Source organism: Anoplophora glabripennis, unplaced genomic scaffold (assembly GCF_000390285.2).
Source record: "Anoplophora glabripennis isolate ALB-LARVAE unplaced genomic scaffold, Agla_2.0 scaffold468, whole genome shotgun sequence".
In the NCBI taxonomy this organism is placed as follows: Eukaryota; Metazoa; Arthropoda; class Insecta; order Coleoptera; family Cerambycidae; genus Anoplophora; species Anoplophora glabripennis.
The window spans coordinates 163,233-174,016 of NW_019416618.1; positions in this window are offsets into that span (position 1 = coordinate 163,233).

Genomic DNA, 10,784 nt, shown 5'->3' on the forward strand with positions numbered 1-10,784 from the left:
GAGTTTTTCAAGATAACTCAAAAGGGGGAAAGGCTAGAAAAAAAGTTTCTTATAAAAGTTGTAAAGCATACAATTCTACATGAAAATGACATCTTGTATTATGAAAATTAACAGAGTTAGGGAGGCTAGAAGTTAAGGGAAGATTTTAGAAATTCAAAAAAATCATAAGCATAAAAACGAATGAATTTTGTAATTTTTTTTCGATCTACTCTAAAAAATGTAACCTTTCTTTTCAAAGAAATAGATATATTTTTTAATTTTTAATAAGAAAGTAATAACAATTTCAAATTTGTTGTTCACCCCCCTAAACAGAGATTTTAACCTTTCCACAAATAAGAAGTGGATCTTATTTGTGGAAGGGCGAAATGGGCGGTGACTATTAGACGCTTTCATTATAGCCATCTTTCTCTATCGCACGGATTTCTATGACTTTCTTTATCGCTCTCACTTAACGGCCGATGAACCATGGGGACTTTCCGACCCTGCTTATTTTTGAAAAGAGAAAAATTTAACGAAGGTAAATATGCACTAATATATACGGTGTTCCATTAAAACAAAATTTCTTTCATGGAAATCACTAAATAGTGATTTCCATTATTCAATTGTTTTTTCTAATACTGTATTATAAAAATTAATAAAAAAGCTAAAACTTTTGTATTAAAAAATTTGTTGTAATTTTAATAATAAACTCACAATAAGTTGTCAGATTATAGTGACTAACCCTGTACAAAGAATTAAATTTGTTTGAAAACAAAAAAAAATATATGAAATGCAAGATTTTTACAAGTTCAAATCATGGTGACTTGAAAATATAAAAATTTTAGATCATTTTCAAAATTCACAATGATTCTGAAAGGTTACTATTAAAAATTCAAATCACCTTCAAGTTCAATCATTAGCAATCCATTTTAATGAAGGTATGTCCACTGCGCAAGTACGAGTGAAACGGACACAAATTCAAGCTTTATTCTGCGAAAGCAAGTTGGTCGGAGTCGTCTGAGGCTGACAAATAGCCATCGCCGTTTGAGAACTGACAGATGTTTCGGTGCACAGGCATCAGCCAGCCACCGAGCTGTAACCCGACGCAATGATACATGCCGCCCCACTCGTATCAACCCCCGGGCACCCCTACACTGTCTATAATTACGTCCTAATTATTGTTATGGAATCATAAGCGCTCCCAGTCAACACGCCTGTCACTTTTCTATGGATTATACGAATTTATGACTGCACGGTTATTATGAATATTATTTGACGGCGAAATCCGGCCATATGGACGTTACGGCGACGGCTTCCATGGGGTGTAATGTGGAGTTATCGCCCGCGAAAATAATTATTAGCTTTTTCAGAATTACAGTAGTTTCGACAGGGGCGAGACGCAGTATCACTATCGCTTTATTATTTTGTATTGGAGGATTTGTAGGTATTAATAAGCAATGTTCACTCGCATAACATTAATATACATATAAGAAAACAACTGACTGTTGTTTTGGAATACTTATAACGAGCGTTCAAATAAAAACGTGGTCGAAGTTGGCTCTGACACATTGGACGTAGGGAGTAGCTTATAGCGACCAACTTAACCTCATTTCTCAACGAGCTGTATAGCAGCTGTCAGTTTCAATAACGTTAATGACTATATAACTTTATTTTAAAGAATAATCGTGATAACAATAACAAACAATTAAAGGAGCTGCGGAAAGTGTCCCCCTCCTTGTTATAACAATAAATTAAAGCAGCTGCTGAAAGTGTCCCCCTCCTTGTTCCAAGCACTTTTCACACCTGTTCCTCAAAGAATTAAAGACATTTTCTAAGATGCTCGGGGTATTGTTAATTTCACGAATCTTGTCTATAAGTCGAGCCTGCAGATGGTTTAAATCAGGAATAGGCAGTTCAAAAATAGTGTTTTTAAGGTAAGGCCACAAAAAGAAATCACACGGCGTAATATCACATGACCTCGGTGGAAATTCATGTTCAGCATTGAGACTTATTAGTCGATTTTGGAAAACTTCCCTCAACATATTCATCGTCTCGCCTGCCGTATGTGCCCTTGCGCCATCTTGTTGAAAGTAAAAGTTTGTAATTTCGTTTTCTTCCAGCTGGTTAACAAAAGGAGCGATAATTTCTTCTCTATACCTTTGCGCAGTAAGAGTACCATTAAAAAAAATAGGTCCATAAATCCTCCTTCGATTGAGAGCACACCAAACTCCAATTTTTTGAGCGTGTAGAGGGCCCTCGACAAAAAAGTTATCTGGTTTTTCAGAAGACCACATTCTCATATTCTGTGAGTTTACGTAACCACTTAAATGAAACCAGGCTTCATCAGAAAAAAAGGTGATATTATGAAGTTCACCGTAGTTGTTTAAAAACCATTCACAAAATACAGCCCGTCGCGGAAAATCAACTTCATGAAGTTCTTGCTGACAAGTTAAACGATAGGAGAACAAACGCAAATCTTTTTTTAACACTGTGTGGCAGGTACCGACTGATACTCCCACCATTTGTGATAAAACACGTACAGAAGTTCTTGGCGCATTTTCCATTATTTGTTGGACATTTTCTTTTAATTCTTCAGTCCGCTTTTTAGGTCGGCCGCTTCCTTCTTTTCTTGTTACACTGCCCGTTTCACGAAAAACATTAACACAACGCTGAACTGCACTTTGAAAAATTTTGTACTCAACAACGCCGGGAAATTGATTTTGAAATTCTATGAAACATTCCTCAATAGAATACTTCCATATTCCATCAATCTTGCGTCCATTTCTAAAGTAGGACTCTATGATAAACACTTTTTGTTCTTGAGAAAACACCATTTTAAACGCTTTTTAAAACGAAAATATTCAAATTGATAGCGGCGATATAGCGCTTTGACAGATGAAGTTCATTTGCTATACGCGACGCCCTACGTCCAAATTTTCACAACCAACTTGACCACGTTTTTATTTGAACGCTCGTTATAAACCATCCTTTGTTTTTTTTAATTCAAACACCTGTAATTTAGTATTCAGAGGACTTAAATCGGGACTATTTGCAGGCCACTGAGTATAGAAAACGAAGAAAACACGTGAGCGACTGGTTATACAGTGTGACCCATTTGTTTTTGAGTCACCCTGTAAAGTATTTATTTATTGTGCGATTTTAATCAGATTATTTTTTAGTATGCTTTGTGAAGGAAAATGAGCGTGATCCCGCAACATCCAATGCGTACTATGTCCGTTTTTAGTAAAATCCTAATATTTCATATTAGGGATTTTTTGAGAAAAAATATATTTACTCCACTGGATTCAGAGTCCCCCAAAACGGGCCAGTACCAAATTTTATCAAAAAATTTTAATTATTAACGATTTTGTAGACAAATCAAAAATTCATAAGCCTTTACTTTTTTTTCATTATTTTATTGTTGATATCAAGTTGTCCATGAACCAAAACAAAAAGTAAGGTAGTTGTCAAAAGTGACAAAATAGTGTGAAGTATAGTTTATCTAGTGTTAATAACCATGGAAGATATACCATTAAGAGACAAAATAGAAATTGTACGATTGGTGACTTAAAAAAATTACTTAAAACTAGTCATAATGGACGAATTTTGAGAAATAATAAACAAATATTACAATATTTTAATAACGAGCCCTAAGACGTTTGGAGTTTTGTTTTTGGCTACAGGAAAAATATTTAAATAACCCTAAATTTTCCCTAAATGGGGTAATTTCGTTGCAAAATTATCTTCATTGATCCACTAAGAATGCAGGATTCATTATAAAAGCAAAGAGGCAGTATGCGCAAAATACTAGCGTTTGGTATGAGATAGATAGATTTTTAAATTTTCTTAATAATGAATTTCGGAACGCATTAGATTATTTGCCTTTAAGATATCTCCTTAATTTGTAGTTTCAATGAGAAGGTAGCCCTATTCATAACGCGGCTGCGGTGAGAGAATGGTTAAACGAACATTTTGAGAATTGTTGGACAGGACAAAATAGTCCTTTGACTGAGTGGCCGCCGAGATCTCCGGATTTGACTCCATTAGAATTTTTTGTTTGGGGTTTATTGAAACAAAGTTTATAAATCAATTAACTGTATACGAACTACGTACCTGCTAGGATAATGCAAGCCTATGTAGAAATTATCCTAAACCAAATACAAAAAGTAATTACGAACACACGTAAAATAATTGAGAAGTGCATAAATGGTGGATTGATAGAAGTGACAAGAATATAATTATTATAATACCACATTACTAGAATTTAATTAATTTAAAATTAATGAAAAAAGTAAAGACTTGTGAATTGTTGCTTTAGCTACAAAATCGTTATTATTTAGAATTTTTTAATAAAATTTGGTATTGGCCCGTATAGGGGGGTTGTGAATCCAGTGACGTAAATATATTTTTTCTCTAAAAATCCCTAATATGAAATATCAGAATATCGGACGTAGTTAGGGTTGCCAGATCTATTTCATGACAGACCCGGAGAAATTGATGTCCAAAAAAAAAAAATTTCTTAAGGAAATTTTGAAGTCAAATCGTTTACGAGGAAATCGAACTCTAAAAAAATAAAAAAAGGTCTACAGCAGCTCAATGGACAAATTGATGTCTAAAAATAAAACAATCAGATCTCAGGAAAATAAATTTCGGGGGTAGGACGTCTTAACCCGGAGAAATGACATATTAACCCGGAGCCCGGAGATGTACCATCAAAACCCGAAGACATGGCAAGCCTAGACGTAGTACGCTTTGGATTTTGTAGGATCACGCTGATTTTCCTTCACAAAGCACACTTTACAACGATTTCGATTTACTTTGTGCACTTTTTTGGTCTAAGTAGGTTCTGAGTATATATTTGTCCTATACTATTTACTCAAATAACAAAGGATGAAAATGATCTCAGAAAATGTGCAAAAAAAGTAGAAAAAGTGTTAAATAGATAACTAAATAGTAACCAAAAATTTGTTATTAATGGTCTTGGTTTTCCATGAAAGGCTGGTGGAAAACAAAGTACATACAATTTGAAAAAAACAGTTAGCTCTTTAGGCCATTTTAAGAGCATTTTTCGTTTATTATTTTACTAATTAGTTGAAGTAATTTGAAAAATTTAACTGTGTATTGAATGTCATAGATTCATTCACAACATTTTTACTTAAAACTAACCAAATTTTCATCCAACTTATCCATATGCGAAGGGAAAAAGTAACGCCGTCTACCGATCAGCACATAATTAAATTTTCACTTAAAAACACAACTGTTGTAATTTGTAACTTGTTTGAAGATGTAGTCTTTAACATATCAACAAAATTGTACTTTTTTTAACTAACTTTTTAAAAGGAGTTACATTTGTTTAGGGGATGTTTGGTTAATCAGCGCTACTTTGCCCTGATCCCTCGTTAAGCTTAACGAAACGCTTTGTATACAATTCAGTACATTTGTCCTTTTGAAACATTGTTTAAATTTCGGTTTATTTCTGAAAATCTAGTTCAGATTGTCCAATCACGTAATCCTGACGTCTCGCGGGCAAAAACAAACCGGTGTAGCATCCCAATGGGCCCATTAAGAGACGCTTAAAGCAAAGTATGAGTAACGTGAATGTGAATCAGTTTCTCACGCTCTCTGCATGCCCACGCTCCTTTAACTAAGCTAAATTGGAGTAAATACTGAAATTTGCGCATTTCGGGATTAGAGTAATTCGCACTGTTCGCAGCATAAATGAACTTTTACTCTCGGTCTCATCATCCCCACTCCTCCGGCCGAGGCCAGATGTTGCATTTATTTAGCTGTTTGCCAGTTTGCTGGTTTAAGGCTTAATCAGACAACTAGATCGGATGCTGCAGCGATCAGCGGAAGCTCAGTCGGACCAGTGGCGCCCCCCTAGGCTTTATCTCGACGAATAAGTTTAATAAGTCAATTCTAGAGTGAACGCTTTTGGAATATAGGATCTACTAGAATATTTCATATACATTTTTAAACTAGGGCGAATCTGTCGAAATATCCCACTTCTTGGATATAAGAGGGGGCAAGCTATTTTTTGTGGAATACCTTCGGTACAACTCACATAATAAAAGTGTAGATCTTTAGATCCGGGTGAGGTCAGGAACATTTTCAAAATTGCAAAAATGTTTAAAAATTTTTAAAAAATACTTATTTTATTCGAGTTTTTTACTTATATCTTGGAACCTATGCATTTTGGAAGGATATTGAAAGGGAAAAATGTTTTAGAATAGAATTTTGTACAATATACTGTATGTTAAAAATGTTTAATTTTATTACCGATGTTGCAAAATAGTAATAATTGATAAAAAAAGGCAAAATAATCAAGTTTTTTGGATATTTTTTTATAAATATTTTAATTGCTCCGAGGGCATTCTAATTTTGCTAAAAAACACTTTAGAATATAATAAAACAACATACCAAATTTCATTAAATTCGGTTCTATAGTTTTCGTAAAATTATTTTTTGAAAAAAATTAAAAATAAATTTTTCGAATTTTCAAAATGATGCACAGCCTCAAATAAAGCATCTAGATACTTGAAAATTTTTTCGCGTAGAAAAGACCGCTCAACCTTTCAAATGGTTTTTGAAAAATTGAAATCGGTTGATTAGGACAGTAAATTTTTAAAGTTAACACTTTTTTTTATTTGCAATTCAGTTTTTTTCAAAAATTATAATTTTAAAGTTAAAATGATTCTTGTTTTTTAAAGTTAAATTCCGTTTATTGGTTCTCGAGACATATGCGGTTTATCGGCCTTTACCGTTAATTTATAAACAATTTAGCAATAATCTTTGATCCAGTGGCTTAGTTTTTCCGAGTTCTAAGCTGGAAAAAATTTTCATATCCATAAGTTATCGGCAACATAGATAAAACAGTGGAAAAGCTGTCGCTCGCACGCGCGAAAAGTGACTCAAAACACGAAAAGTGGGGGAGGGGGCTTTCGCTCCGAGACTGAATTCGGAGGTTCAAAATGCGAAGGTACGAAAAAAATTGTATTATCTCGGCTTCTAATGGACCAATCTCGATCTTTTTTTATATAATCCGACGTCTCGCGAGCCAAGGAATTCGAATATCGTAATTCCAACTGTCTAATTTGAACATATTTTGTTATAAACAAAGTCTATTATTTATGCATTAAATATACTGTATATTTTACCCCATTCTATTATATTTTTTCAATGAAAAAATTTGTTTACGTATATATTTCAACACTCTGAATATGAATAAGTATATTTAGTTATAATTATTACAATTATTTAAATAATTTTTGTTTAAACAAATTAAAAAAAATAATTTTTTTATTTGGAAATAAATTTTTTGGTTAAATACAGGTAAAATTAAGAAAAAAATAGTACTTTAAAATTATAATTTTTGAAAAAAACTAAATTGCAAATTGATAAATGTAATCTAATTGTTTAAAAATTTGCTATGGACGTCCTAATCAACCGATTTCAATTTTTCAAAAACCATTTGAAAGGTTGAGCGGTCTTTTCTATGTGAAAAATTCAAGTACCTAGATGCTTTATTTGAGGCTGTGCAATATTTTGAAAATCCGAAAGCATTTTTTCAAAATTTTTTTAAAAAAATTATTTTGCGAAAACTGTAACCGATTTTAATGAAATTTGGTGCGTTGTTTTATTATACTCTAAAGTTTTTTTTTTACCAAAATTAGAATGCCCTCGGAGCAATTAAAATATTTTTAAAAAATTATCCAAAAAACTTGATTATTTTGGCTCTTTTTCACCGATTATTGCTATTTTGCAACATCGGTAATAAATTTAAACATTTTTAACTATATTGTGCAAAATTCAATTCTAAAACTTTTTTTCCTCTTCAATATTCTTCCAAAATGCATAGGACCCAAGATATAAGTAAAAAATTCGGATAAAATAGGTATTTTTTAAAATTTTTGTAAACATTTTTGCAATTTTGAAAATTGTTCCGGACCTCGCCCATATCTACACTTTTATTATGTGAGTTGTACCGAAGGTAATCCAGAAAAATTTGCGTGCCCCCTCTCACATCCACCTCAAAACAGATCCGTACTGGTCTATTATTTAATTCTGTCCAGACAGAAATCCAAATACAAGACAGGAAAAAACAAAGTTTAACATATAAACATGTATGGAGAAAAATTCTGTTATTTGTTGCTAATGAATGAACCTAAATATTTTTTTAACTGTTGTAAGTATCTAGAATATAAGTAAACAAGTAAAACAAGAGTTCTACACATATACAGGGTGATCCAGAACTTATCCACAATCGCACATTTCAGAAATCGCCAATAACACTTAAAAACACGTTACAATCAAGTAATATTATCACGAAAATTAAATGAGATATCAACAATCCAAGAATATCTGGTTATGCGCAACGCAAAACGCAATGCTGCCAACCGCATATCACTAAATTAGCGCCTAATTCAAAACGTACAAATAAGATAACAAGTGAAAACTCTTCTTGGATCACTTGGTGTTTGATTTGAAAGAAAATAGTTAATTAAAATTAACTTTATTATTTACAATATACATTTTTCATTTATGAAAGATTGGTTATTAAAAATATGTTTGTTAGGTAACCCTTTAGATAGATTTTTACGTGAATAATAGCCCTACATTTCATCCTTCTCTCGTGCCACTGGATTATATCGTTCCGAATGCCGGTCACGGCTAGCATGATCTCATCTCTGCTCATTTCATTGGCGCCCGTAAGGAAATCTCGATTATAATCATATTTAAAGATTGCTCGCCACTTCTAAATCTTTCTGTGTTGCAGGATATGCAAGATTGCAGGAAGCACACATTAGTCGACATTTGCGTCCTCATTGCTTTTGCTTGCATTGGCAACAGGATAAATTCGCTCTTAGATATTTTACTTCCTATGATTTATAAGTGGCGTACCCCATTGTTTTACAGTAAAAATACATATTTATGCTGTTTATGCACAATAAACATTGATATACGTAAAGGTAATTTTACATTATTAAAAAATATGCCAATTACTGCACAATTTCGAATGTAAACCATGTAATAGCACCTTTGTTTCAAAATTTAAGCAAATGGCAATGCCTAATTTTGTTATACAGGTTGGCTAACGATGCAGCAATATGCAGTAGAAACAATAAAATTTGAACCAGCTTATTTTAGTCTAAAACTAAAAATCAGTTCTAGACAGAAAATGTCTCTTAAAATTAAAAAAAGATTATGGATACCTGGAGATACCCAATTGTCTGTATATCTGGAAAATGAAAGATATACTTTTCTCTGAATTATTAAAAAACTATTATATTAAATTAAAATTTTAACGGTGTGTACTTTTCAATGTCGGCTTTATTATTTTCGAGACACTGTTTACTGGGGTATCTCAATGTTGATCTCTTTTTTGGAAGCTGAAATTTGTTAATGATGATTTCGTTACCTCGTTTATTTTTTTTTAAAAGAAAATTGTTTTAATAATTGGTTATCTCGATTAACACTTAAAAGTAATAATAATGCAATAAATTTGTCTGGCTTGTATTTGTTGTACCATTATAAATTATGTAGTATTAATGGATTAAAATCCGCATTAAAATTTAACAAAATATATTAGTAATTTATATAATTCCCTCTAAGCTACGAGTATGTAGAAAATAAATTTTTAATGCATTTTTACAGGACTTAGCACGCAACACTGGACAATTCTATAACACCTCTAGATACTGCACACACAAGTTCAAAGTTTTCAGAAAAATTCGACGTCAGAAAAAAGTTTTTTTTCTAGAGACATTGGAAAAAAAGTGACAAATTGAACTTTGTTAAAATCTAAGATATAAAGGTTTCCAACTACTATGATTGCCAATATAAATATAATATTACTAGGTATATAACAAGTAGCATTATTAAAATTAAATAAATAAGTAAAATTAACGTTAATAGTTATTTATTGTATATATTTTAAGTAGCAGTTTATCCACGCAATAATGTTTAATATTAAGTGGATAAAAGGCAATTAAAACACGAATGCAATACAACGTTCTATCCATAATCACATCACAATCATATTCGTGGAGTCAAAATTATTGGAATTTAATAAAAAAATATTCGCATGACTTGATATTTCTTACTAGTACTCAATGAAACGTGGTAGGTTTTGTTATACCTACTGGTTGCTATGGTATGTTGTTTATTGTCAATTATTTAATAAATTCTGAATTTGGTAAAAATGCAAGAAAGTAATTGTATTCCTGTGGTTGTTTTTGAAGAAGTTCAAGAAGCAATTTTCCATTTATTGCAAGCGAAATCCAGGGAACGTTACGGAAAAGTGTTCGCCGAATTTAACGAATGGAGGGAAAAACGGAGAGTAATGACAATAAATGAAGAAGTCATACTATCGTATTTTTTAAATTTGAAGAAAAAATATTCATTCAAAAATATTTCATCTGTGTGGTCGAAGTATTCGATGTTGAAGGCTACTATAATAAAGGTCTACAAAACTATAGATATTGGAAAATATAACAAGCTTACTGCTTAGTGAAGAGTGAATCGAGAGGATTCAAAGCAAAAAAAGCTGCAGTATTGAAAAGAGCACATATTGAAGAATTTTTTACTGGGGCTTCCGATAAAGAATATTTAATGATTAAGGTAATATCTCTTTATCTTTTACATGTTGTTAGGTATAGAGTGAACTTTGAATTATTTTGGGTTGCACTAATAATGAGGATTTCTGGTGCCTGTCGATGCTGCGAATTGACAAATTAATGACGTACAGGACATTGACAGTTACCTATTTGTTTCAATACCTGACACCAAGACGGGCATTTCAAGAA